An 11,119-nucleotide genomic window follows, 5' to 3' on the forward strand; every position below is an offset into this window, starting at 1 on the left:
CCTGCTGAAGTTCATTAGGATGGTTCAGCTTCTTTGAATGCAATCAAAGTCAATTTAAAATGTATCTAATTATGGTCCTCAAAGCATAAGCACCTCATGCAATGAATTATTAAGACTGTTTAAGTAAATCTGTTGGAGAAGAGGAACAGTAATTATTTTGAATTAGTGATCAGCAAACAAGTCCCAAATATTCTTTTGCACCAGTCCCAGGCACATTCATTCCAGGAGGATTCCAGAGTTATTATCTTACTTGGTAAAATCCCAGCAGTGGGGCAACACAAGGAGTGCAGGTACAGCAAGCTGTGTGTGCATACCTCTTAGCTGTAGGAGTAGCAGAGACAATAAAAGAGGGTATATCTGAAAACTTGCTCTGGGAACAATTAACGAAAAAATGCCAATGAAAAAATGTCTTTGGTAATCAAACAAAACAACACAACATACACAGAAAAAATACAGACAACAACTTCAAAAGAGCTCATAACCACTATATTCTCCTTAAGGTGATAGATCTGAACAGAAATCCCACTACTCTCACACCATCTGCTCTAACTACTGTCTACCATTTGCTCTGATATGGGACCCAGACCTTTTGTTTTTCTCCTTCCTCTCAGCCTTTTGTCCTGCTGCCCCAAAATTTCCCACTAAACCTCAGACATCTTGATTGAGACTGGTACTTCCCTGCAAAAAGTCCTGGTTTTGATACATTCTGCTAAATAAAAAGCTGTCTTGTAAGAGACATCCATCCTAAATCATATCGCTTTAAGGTCAGTAGCATCATGGTAAGGACAGTATAGAGCAGCATGTTGAATGGACTGTACTTTTTTTTTTTTACTGAGTTCGAGGGCATTTGAAGAATCTTGTAAATGATGCCATCAAGTACTGCCCAGAGAGGAAGCTGCATGGGAATATACTGAGGTCACAGCAAACCTTACTCAGCTTTCTCTCTCCCCTCCATGCCCGCCCTCAAGTGCAGCCAAGCGTGGGATCCTGACAGCAGGAGTTTCCCACTACAGGCCTTTGGCTTCATCTCTCCATCAGCCTCCAGCCTCTCAGTTCTTCTCAGGGACTCTCCATGCACTCTAAAGAAGAAAGATCCCAGGCATTTGTCTGGGGCTCTGGGAGCTGCTTGCCTCATTCCTTCTGAGGAAACAGCTGGAAAGTTGCCCTCAAAAACTCATTTGTGAGCTGCATCCCCTCCAGAAGTTTTATCAGCTGCTCATTTCAAGCAGGTTTTTATAGAGCAATGGGAGAGCTGGACTGGATGAAAGAACTGGATCAATGCCTTTGCCTATCCCAGGGAACAGATCCTCAAACTCAGATCATTCTTCACAAAGTCCCCAGTTAAAGGTTCTTACATGCAGGCCGCTTTCTCTCTCTTCCCATCTCACCCTCCCCACCTCAGAGTTAACAAAGTTACATATACTGTCTGTCTAGGAAAACACAAACAGCCACCTTTTCCTGCTTCTGTCTGAGAACTGACTGGAAAGGCCAAAAAGCTCTCAGGTCTAAAGGATTTATCAAACCAAGGCACAATGACACTGATAATGAAGAACATAATGAAGAGATGCACAATTTTAATTATCTTCCCTCTTAGGGAAAAACAGAAGGAGAGAAAGACAAGAATCCTCTTAGATCACAGGAGGATTGTAAGAAAGGGGAAGAACTGTTAGAGAGCAGTGTTGGCATAAAACCAAATGGGCACGAACTGGCTATGAACAAATTTAGTTTGGAAATTAGAAGCAGATTTCTAAACATCAGAAGAGCGAGGTTCTTGAATGGCTTCCCAATAGGAAGCAACAGGAGCAAAAGCCATTCGAGACGGAGATTGATTAATTAACTAAGGGAATCCTGCAACATAATTTCCTGCAACTACAGAAATGGTGTATTCCATGACTCGGGAGGTCTCTTTCAGTCCTGCACACCTCATCCTCTGCTGAGCCAAGACAGGATATATAAATAGATAGAAACCAGAGACAAGGTACATTAAAACTGGAATATTAGCAGGGCAGCTAGGATAAGGGTGATTCTGCTTTCTACATTAATTTATGGAACGTTTTTGAGTGACATTTATTCACCTGTATGTACTTACATTTTTTTGGGTAAAAATTTGGGTCATAAGGGAACACTCAAACAGGAATAAAGTTCCATGATATCTATGATCACCTGCAAGGAGCAGTATGGAGGTGAACCCTCCCACCTACCATGCAATCAGTCGACTACATTGTTAGAAGTTATCTTCACTGACCTGCATCCAGAGGTCAAAGCTGTCAAAGGAACTGTAAGAAGACGTAAATAAGTGAGAAAATTTACATAGAAAATCACGCAGGAAGAATTCAAGTGAAACAAAGAAGTTTTACAGCTGAGAAGTGTGTGGATGGGTATAGAAATGATCACCTGTCTTTTTCAGACTTGACTGAAGTTTTGCTGGAAAGAAGTCTCTGAAAGCATTAAAAAGAGTCAGCAGGGAGAATCTCTTCACATTCTATTTTTATATCGAAAAGCCCAGGACAATACCACCCTATTCTATACACAGGAAAATGCTAAACACATGAAGATGAAAAAGCATGAAAAATATAGCACTGTAACATAAGAAATCATCTGTGAACTCTCCTGTAGCACATCAAACATGAGGTATTCATTCATTCCCACAAATGGAGTCAGTGTTGATCTATAAGCTGCAGCACAATATTACACATTTCAGTTTCGTGATAAGGTTCAGCTCTGTATTACACATTTCAGTTTCATGCATTTAAGCCAGACAAACATTCCCAGGGGATTGAAAGAACCCGCTACAGTGAGTTGTGGTTCTATTTCGGATCATATCACAGCATAACAAATCACAGTTTCAGACATTGGGATAAGGGGCTCAATAAAGCAAGTAGCATGATAACTTCATGTATACCCCTCCCACACATGCAGCAATGTGTGGAATCAAATCCACCTCAGGCCCTTCAAACTGTACAACTACAAAGCAACACTCACTCTCATACCTGCATGCATCCATTATTCATCTATATATATTCTTAAATACACATCATTTATTACATACTGTTGTACAGCAGTAGCTATCTAATCCTGCCCACACACATCAGCACTGTTTACCATATCTGATCTCTTGCATTTGGAAAAAAAAGAAGAGAACAGAAATGTTTCATGCAGAAGTTCTTTTGGTGGTGCTGGTTTGTGCTGCTGGTTTTTCATCTGCACTCCATACAAAGTGGTCCTCAGAAGCAGACTCCTGATATGTATTTGGTAACCCACCAGCTCCCTGTGACTGCTGTCCCAAAAGAAATTCCGAGGGCTGAGAATGCTGCACTGGTCCCCTAGACCCCTTGGTCTAGCAGATTTTTAGTGTCAAAGAGGTTTGTAAATTAAAGTAAAATTTAAGAAGAAAAAAAAAATAGCCACAGCTTAAAGACTGAACTGGAAAACCAGCCATATTGCAGGTACCCTGTACTAGAACTACTCCTGTTGATCTTTGCTCTGGTTCCCAAAGAAATCATGTTAAAACATGCAAGAGCATTAAAAAGAGTTTATCTTATTAGAACACCTTACAGCACCCTGTGCAGATTAGAAAATTCTTCTGAAGTATGAAAAGACTTCTGTTGATCACTGAGTAAGGATGAGAGACAAGACTTCCAAGAGAGAGCAAATATTTCTGAGGTACCAGATGCTATATTTTCCTAAAGAATTCTGCACATTAGATGCCTGACTACTCATGTCATTTTGTTCTCAGGCTGAGAAATTGAAAATTTCTCTCTGAGCTATTTTGATTGACTGGGCCTTGGGACATGAAGTCAAAGTAACAAGCGTGAGCATAAGTCTCCAGACTTTCACAGTCACCTTCTTGTTCTCATTATTGTGCTCAAAGTTGAAGAACTGTAGTAGCTTCATTTCCTCCACCTAATTAACTTGCATTGAAAAGGTAAGTGAAACAGGGAAAAAGTAACTTTCCTGGAGTATGTTTTCATTTTTCCATTTTAATTTCACCTACAAGTCAGCCACCTCAAACATGACATTGGATGGTTGGCAAAAGCGTAACATTATTGCCTAAAACCTAACATCACTAGAACTCATTGCTTGTTCTTGGGTATTTTCTTAAGTGAAAAAAAAAAAAGAAGAAAAGGTTGTTCAATATAAATAAATCCCTGAAGGGCTTCCAACCCAAATGCTGTATAGTATTAGACGATGAAAGAACTGTTAGGGAAGTGAACAAGAAACAGGAAGTTGGAACTACCTGGCCAAGTTTCACTCTATAACTTGAGTAGTGTGTCATTAAAAAATAACCAGCACAAAGAGTGAAAAACAGCTTCCAGTACAAATATATACTTTTATGATCAAGTTCTCCATAGACAGAAATCTTTTTATTTTCCTAGAGAATATGATTAAAAGACAGTTATTGTTTAAATCTCAGGGAAAAGAGGAAGCAGACATATACACAAACATAAAAATACAAAGTTTGCATAATATTTAAAAACAGTATGTCTTTTTTTAATATACCATATCCTGCCAAAAGGTTTAGTCTACACTACAGTTATTACACATCCTTGCAGGCATTACAACAATCCCTGTGCCACTGTGACACACAGTCCTTCTGTCCCACCCTGAAAGGAAGCATTAGTAGTTCGCAGTCTTTGATTTCCAGATGAGCTTAATGCAAAAGCCCACTTGAAACTTTCCAAAGGGCCTCTGAATCAGGAAAAGAACGCAGAGCCTAAAAACACAAGGCTTGTGTAATGCAAGTAGAGTACTGAAAAACCACATTGAATTGGGAGATTGAATGATTCACAGGACTGGCAATGGAATACAGTATGTCCTTCTACCAGGTCACTAGGCTGGATCCATTCTGGATGACAACCAAAAACCATTCCCATTCGATTACTGCTCATGTGAAAGGAATTGATCAAGGCTGTCCTGGTAAGGGAGCAAGTTTGTCACTTGAAACAAAAAGATCACAAGGACTTGTGTGGGCAAAACCTAAAGAGATGAAGAAGCCATCCCAAAATCTACCTAAATAGTCAGCCCATTGTCAGGAATCTGACAATGCTGGCCAGAAAAAAAAAAAAAAACAAAAAGAAGTTTAACAGAAAGATGCCAAACTTCGGGTTTGATCCTGACTGACCCAAGACACGCAGCTAGAGAGCAGCACTGGGGAAGGTCACTCAGCCATGGTTCAAGGCATCACTTATTCTGTGACTGAAAAAGGGAACTGCAGTCTTCCAGGTCTGTCAGTTTAACTGCTTTCACCCAAAAGAAATTAATTTTACCTTCTTAAAATGAAAGCAAAAGAAATCTAACTCACTGGTGAAGCTGTCCAAGATTTTTTGAAGATAATAATCCTTCAGCTTATTGGGATCAGCACTTAATAGATAAGGTGCCAAGAGCTAGTTCAGCCCCAGCTGCCAGTGCACCTTTCTATTCCAGCAAACTCAGCTTCCTGCCCTTTAGCACACACAAATTTGGCACATTTAATCAAGTAAGTGTTCATTTTAATAAAGTATCAAATTGCCAGTAAAAATATTTTGCTTGCCTACCAGAAGATAAAAATTGAGCCTTTAGCATGTTTTCTCAAAAAAAGAAAAGAAAGAAAAAAAAAAAAAAAAGAAAAAAAAAAAGAAAAAAGAAGACAACAAAAAGGCTGCCATCTTAATGCAAACACTAAAGCTTTTGCTTTATTTTGGATCTGTTTAAGCTACTGTAAGATGTACTAAAACAAACTGCTCCATCCACCTCTGTATCCTTTCATCAAGTCCTGAACCTGAAAGTGTATGATAATTTCCAGGGCTGCACAAGCTGCCAACCTGAGAGTGAAGCACTGGTGTAGGCATGCACATACATGGACACATACACACAAAGTATTTATAAAACCACTACTGTAAGGGATTTGGCGTTTATTTTTTTAATTAACTGAAAATGATAACACGGGAGCTTTTCATCTGGCATGAACTTGGATTTCATCAGCTGCTGAAAAAGATTCTCTTGGAGAAATAAAATTACAGTGTTTCTTCATGTACTTTCCATGGATTTCAAAATAAACAGAAGTATATGGTCATGCCAGTTAATAACAAGAGGGAGGTAAAGTTACAGGTACATCTTGATACACACCTAGAAAGAGGCTGCAGAGCTAGACACACACTGGTAACACATCATACTGGCTAAATGACAAAACACCCAGGTAAAAATAAAAAGTGAATCACAAGGGAAAGGAACTGGGAAGGGCAGTTGCAAAGTGCCATTAGCCTTCCTGCTGCCCCTGGATATTGCATTATACACAACGTGGCATAAAGAGAGTTCATCATTTGATGCTCCTTCTGCCCACGCACATTTCCCACCATGTCACATTTCTCAAATGGAAACTAAAAGTGATGCAGACGAAAGCTTCAGAACCGCTTTGAATCTGCGCTCCATTTCAGAAGCCAGAAGCTGCCCTGTGAATCGGTTCCATGCCACACCCCAGCCCACTCCCTCCCCAAATTTGACAAGATGGGAAGAAACAGCCCTGAGTATAAAAGCTGTCCTTTCCAATGAAGGCACTGAGAAGTGCAGCCCTTACTAAATAACAGAACTGCCAGCTGCCACCTTGGTTTTCTCTTTTTCTCATATGGAACCTTTACAATCCATGGTCTCTTGAATTTATGAAAAAGGAGGAGGGGGGAACCTCAGCAGTACCTTATTTGGTACTGCTTAGAAAAACAAAAATTCCTACCTCTTTTCCCCAGTTCATGCTACAAAACACATCAACTTGATACATACTTTTGCCAAATGCTCGGAAGATTATTTCACAGGTTCCAGGGTGTAGCAAAAAGAACAAAAGGGATTTTGCCATTGCTTGATTTACTGGCTGGCAAGTTCAATGCTGTATTTAAATGTGATAATTTAATGATACATTAGGTCACTACCATGTTTTTGTAACGTCATTAAACTGGTAGAGTACCTAAAATTTTTGTTAAGACTTCTTGTTCATTATTTTTACATTTAAGAAATAATACTCTCAATAATAGATTTAGATTAAAGAGAGATTGAAGTTTTCAAGGATTCTGGTGAATCTGGCAAAGAAGAAAAGAACTTTGGCATTACAGGTAAAAAAGGAAAAGCTCAGTCGTCAATTGTCTCAGACACAAGATGACAGATGTACATATGTGAAGATGAAAATAAATTAATTCTTTGGAGGATGCTTATCCACATGAGTATTGACAGATCTGATGTAGTCTCCCTGTGAGAGTCAGGACTAGCAGCATTGAGGTATCTACTTCACTGAAAATATTCTCTGGGGAACACATTCCTGCATTAATTCCTTTCCATATCCACCTTCAGAGCTATTAAATCTTATTTACTTTCCTTCGTATTCTCTGCAAGTTAACATTTTTTGATCTTGCACAGGACAACATCTTGAGAGGTCTCCACTTATACAAATAAACTTGTCCCATGTGTAATGAAAAATGTGGCATTCCAAATGCTAAAGTAGAGACAGGCAAATAAATCAGACATAAAACCACACCTATCACTGTTCAGTATAAAAAACCATGAAATCTCTTATCAAAGAAAAAAGCAGGTTACTATGTCACCAGCACAGTGAGCCTTTAATATGAAACTGGGGTTGTAAGTTGGGATCCTGATTCTGTCATTGTAAAGCAGAAAGAGGCTTTACCTACAACAAAGAATAAGGCCAGATTCACCTCAGCTATGAGAGCACCAACAAGCCTTCATAACCTGTGGTAACATACAGCACTTCATGACACCAGCAACATTCTCAGGGAAAGGATTTTGCAGTAGGCTTCATCAAGTAAGCTATTATAAGATGCTCAAAGATGAATTAACCTGAAGCTCTGCAAAACAATGACCAAAAAAATTATATTAGAAACCAAGCTGACAGTAATTTGTTGAGTAATCATGAGTCTTGCTCTGGCTAAACTCACTTAGCAGAGTTACTGTCAGTGTAAGCAAGCAGTAGACAAGTGCTCCAATGGCAGTCACAGAATTTATAGCACCACCAACACTGTCAGTATCTACTGGCAGGTAAAAAGATTAGTGGTCTCTAGTGAAAAAAGCTATTCAAGGAAGCTCCGTTTCTTTAATTCTGCATAAATATAGGTGGAGGATGCCTTTACATTTTAAGTATCACACACATATGTCATATTAAGCTAATGTTTTGGGAACTCTGCAGGAGTTAACCGTATGACCTCAGCACGAGCCACAGACAGAGTGTTTACTCCCAGGTACAAAGTAACTCAAAGCAAAACACTTGGGAGCAAAATAAAACAAATACTAAAGTGAATTCTAAACAACACAGCAAAAATCAGATCTGGCACATCACACTCTCTTCTCCATTTGTGAAGAAAAGATTTTAATTTGAAATATAGGGAAGTAGAAGAATTGAACAGAAACAACTCCACTACTACCGTATTAAACATGTAATGCAGACAAATAGTGGGGAGATGCAACCTTTAAGAGCTTAGCTGGACATCAGTGATGATGGAGGAGACATTTTGAATGCATAAATTAGCCTCCTATGAAGGCAAACATCTTCTAGGTTCAGATGTTTCTCAGGATATCTGATAGCTCTAGAATTCACAATGAAATTGCAATCTGCTTGAAGGGAAGTGAAAGAGATTCCTCGGTAAGTTACCGAGGCAGTAGTCAGACACCTGACTACTGCCTGCTAGTTCAGAGAGGAACTGAGGAGGGAAATCTTTCCTCTGATCCAGTAAATCATTTTGAAGGGCCATTCATACCTGGATGTCCAATGAAGCAGAAGGAGTATAAAGAAATGGCTGGGTTTTTTCTTGAAAATCTACTAATATTACAAGGATGCACTGCTGCACAGTATGTGTTTTACTGTCTCTTGCAGGTAAGAAGGGGGTCTTCTGTTCACATATTCCACTGATTCAGCAGAGGTAGTAGAAGTCTAAACTTTTCAATGAGGCATAATAATTCGAAGTCGGAATGACTGCGTTCCATATGGTCATTCAGCTCTTTTAATCTGCTTTGCCCAGCATGTCTCACATTAAGGACTCAAAATCTGCAAATCTTTCCACTCCACTGCAAGTGATTTGTAAGTAACAGGAATACAGCCAGACAGAAAAGTCTTGTTCAAGGAACAACCAAAGTCCCAGGTCACAACAGAAACATCAAGTTCTACCAGAGGTTGGATCAGAGGGGAAATTGACAACTCTGATCATTCTCTACTCACAAGAGAGATGCACTAGTTAAAATAATACCTTCATTCCTTTTAAAGCGTTTGATTTAAGCAAACCCAAATTCCTACTCCACAAAGAAGAAAATTTTACACCCCAGGTGACACAAAAGCAAGTATACACACACAAAGGTAAGAACAGATTATTGCTGCATTTTCTAACTCTTTGTTTGTATGGATGAAATACGGCGCAACTGTTAGCCTCTTGTACCTGTAGAGGTATTTGGATTTCTAGGAGGAAACTGTATACCCGGACATGACCCTCCCCCTTTTCCCAAACTACTTTACAATATGTGGTTCAGTCATTAGGGTTTACAGGTCTTAGCCAGCTTGCAGATCTCTGACCTCTGCTATACATCTGTACTGGATACAAAGGTTATGTTCCCATGTCAGATGTCTAACTCCAGCCAGCAACTCGATCAACACTGAGTGACAGTTCTTCCTCATCTCCCACACCACTATTGAAGTAACATTTCTGTACAGCGATTCCACACTTTCCCCTCTGCTTCTTGATCCAGGATGACCTCACAACTCACTCCAGAAAAGATAACATGGTCATAACCAGGTTCTAATATACTTCTCTTTGTAATTCAGATCATCAAAAAACAATCGAACAAAAAGACTGCCCCCAGAACTGAAGGGAATGACAATTAAAAACATTAGCTGCTCCGACTGGATGCTACGTACCATAGCTTTGCGCTCGTGTGAACAGTTGCTAGTTTGGTGGTTTAGAACATCTCGCCTCCGCTCGGCTTTCCCCGCGGATTGTTACCAGCTCCCCGTCTCAGGGAGGCTGACGCCGGGTGCAGCAACAGCGCCCTCTGTCCGCCACGGGGGAAATGGCATCTCCTGCCTCTGCCCCCCCAGGGCTGACGATGGATTTAGTTAAATTTAAACAAATATATACAACATTTGCCCGGCAATACTTTGGCACCCAGAGCTACACCGACAACACAGTTTTTAGAAGCTCCTTCTTCTTGCTGCACAAATCTCAGTGCGTTAAAGACTTCAAGACGAGACTTGTTTTTACTCAAGTCAATGACAAGTCATTTCAAGCTTCTTGAAAGTTGGGGTTTGTTTTGTTGGCTTTTTTTTGTTGTTTGTTTGTTTTTTGAAATCTTTAATCATGTCCTAAGGAAAAGCCAATTACAACTCTTACTAGCTTTCTGTCCCCCCACATACAAAAGCACTTGCTTGCTTCTCCTTCCTCACTCCTGAAGCAAAGCTTCTATGTTGGAAAGAGGATTTCAAGAATAGGAGCACAAACACCGACAAATTGTCAAAGTTTTTTTTTACACTTTTATTTTGCCTCCATGTTTTCCCATGCTCTGCTTAAAAGTAAAAAAAAAAAAAAGGCTTGCAAAGAACATTACATATTAAGAGACTGGAAAACTGCAAGGCAGAGGATGTGACTCTAGTTTGACTTACCAATTTTATCCAGATGTATATTTTCCTACTTGCTTTTTACAGCGGCTGAGCTCAGTGCTCAGGAACGTCCATCCCGTGTCAGGGAGCCAGGCAGAGCGCTGATCCCCACGCTGGATGCTGCTGAGTGAGCGGAGCTGGGGTGCCTGCTGCTGCTCCTGCTGCGGCTGCTGCTGCTACGTGCGCTCTCTCGGACCCAGACCAGGAACTGCTTCCCATTCCCCAGCCCCGCTCCAGCGCTGCGGGCTGCGGGAGGCAGGGCCGGCCCCTGCTACTGTGCTGCGCTTTCTTAAAGGGCCCAGCGCCGGCCTGGCGGCAGCGCCCGGCTCCGGGCGCCGCTGCGGGCGGGAGCAGCAGGGGAAGCGGGGGGGCACCGCCGCGATAACCATCGCCCTGAGAGACGCTTTCCTACGTGCCCCGGGAACAGGAACACTCACTCTTCCACGCAGCTTTCCACTCAGGGCTTTCAGGTGTGGCGAGGTTGAATTTTGGCTTCCTTCG

General features: G+C 40.8%; 1 protein-coding gene across 7 annotated transcripts in view; it reads right to left on the reverse strand.

Moving 5' to 3' along the window:
• Positions 1 to 11,119, reverse strand: part of DAAM2 (dishevelled associated activator of morphogenesis 2) — a 205,353-nt gene that overhangs the window by 167,248 nt on the left and 26,986 nt on the right. For 2 of the 7 annotated variants that reach the window (XM_008639829.2, XM_017742341.1), the window contains exon 1: positions 10,622 to 10,864. The exons of 3 other annotated variants lie outside the window; for them this stretch is intronic. The gene's annotated coding sequence lies outside the window, so the exon portion shown is untranslated. Of the gene's footprint in view, positions 1 to 9,880; positions 9,900 to 10,621; positions 10,865 to 11,119 lie in introns of those variants that run through there. 2 more of the 7 variants (XM_017742343.1, XM_017742342.1) reach the window with 2 other exon arrangements.

Source organism: Corvus brachyrhynchos, unplaced genomic scaffold, assembly GCF_000691975.1.
Source record: "Corvus brachyrhynchos isolate BGI_N302 unplaced genomic scaffold, ASM69197v1 scaffold188, whole genome shotgun sequence".
Classification (NCBI taxonomy): domain Eukaryota; kingdom Metazoa; phylum Chordata; class Aves; order Passeriformes; family Corvidae; genus Corvus; species Corvus brachyrhynchos.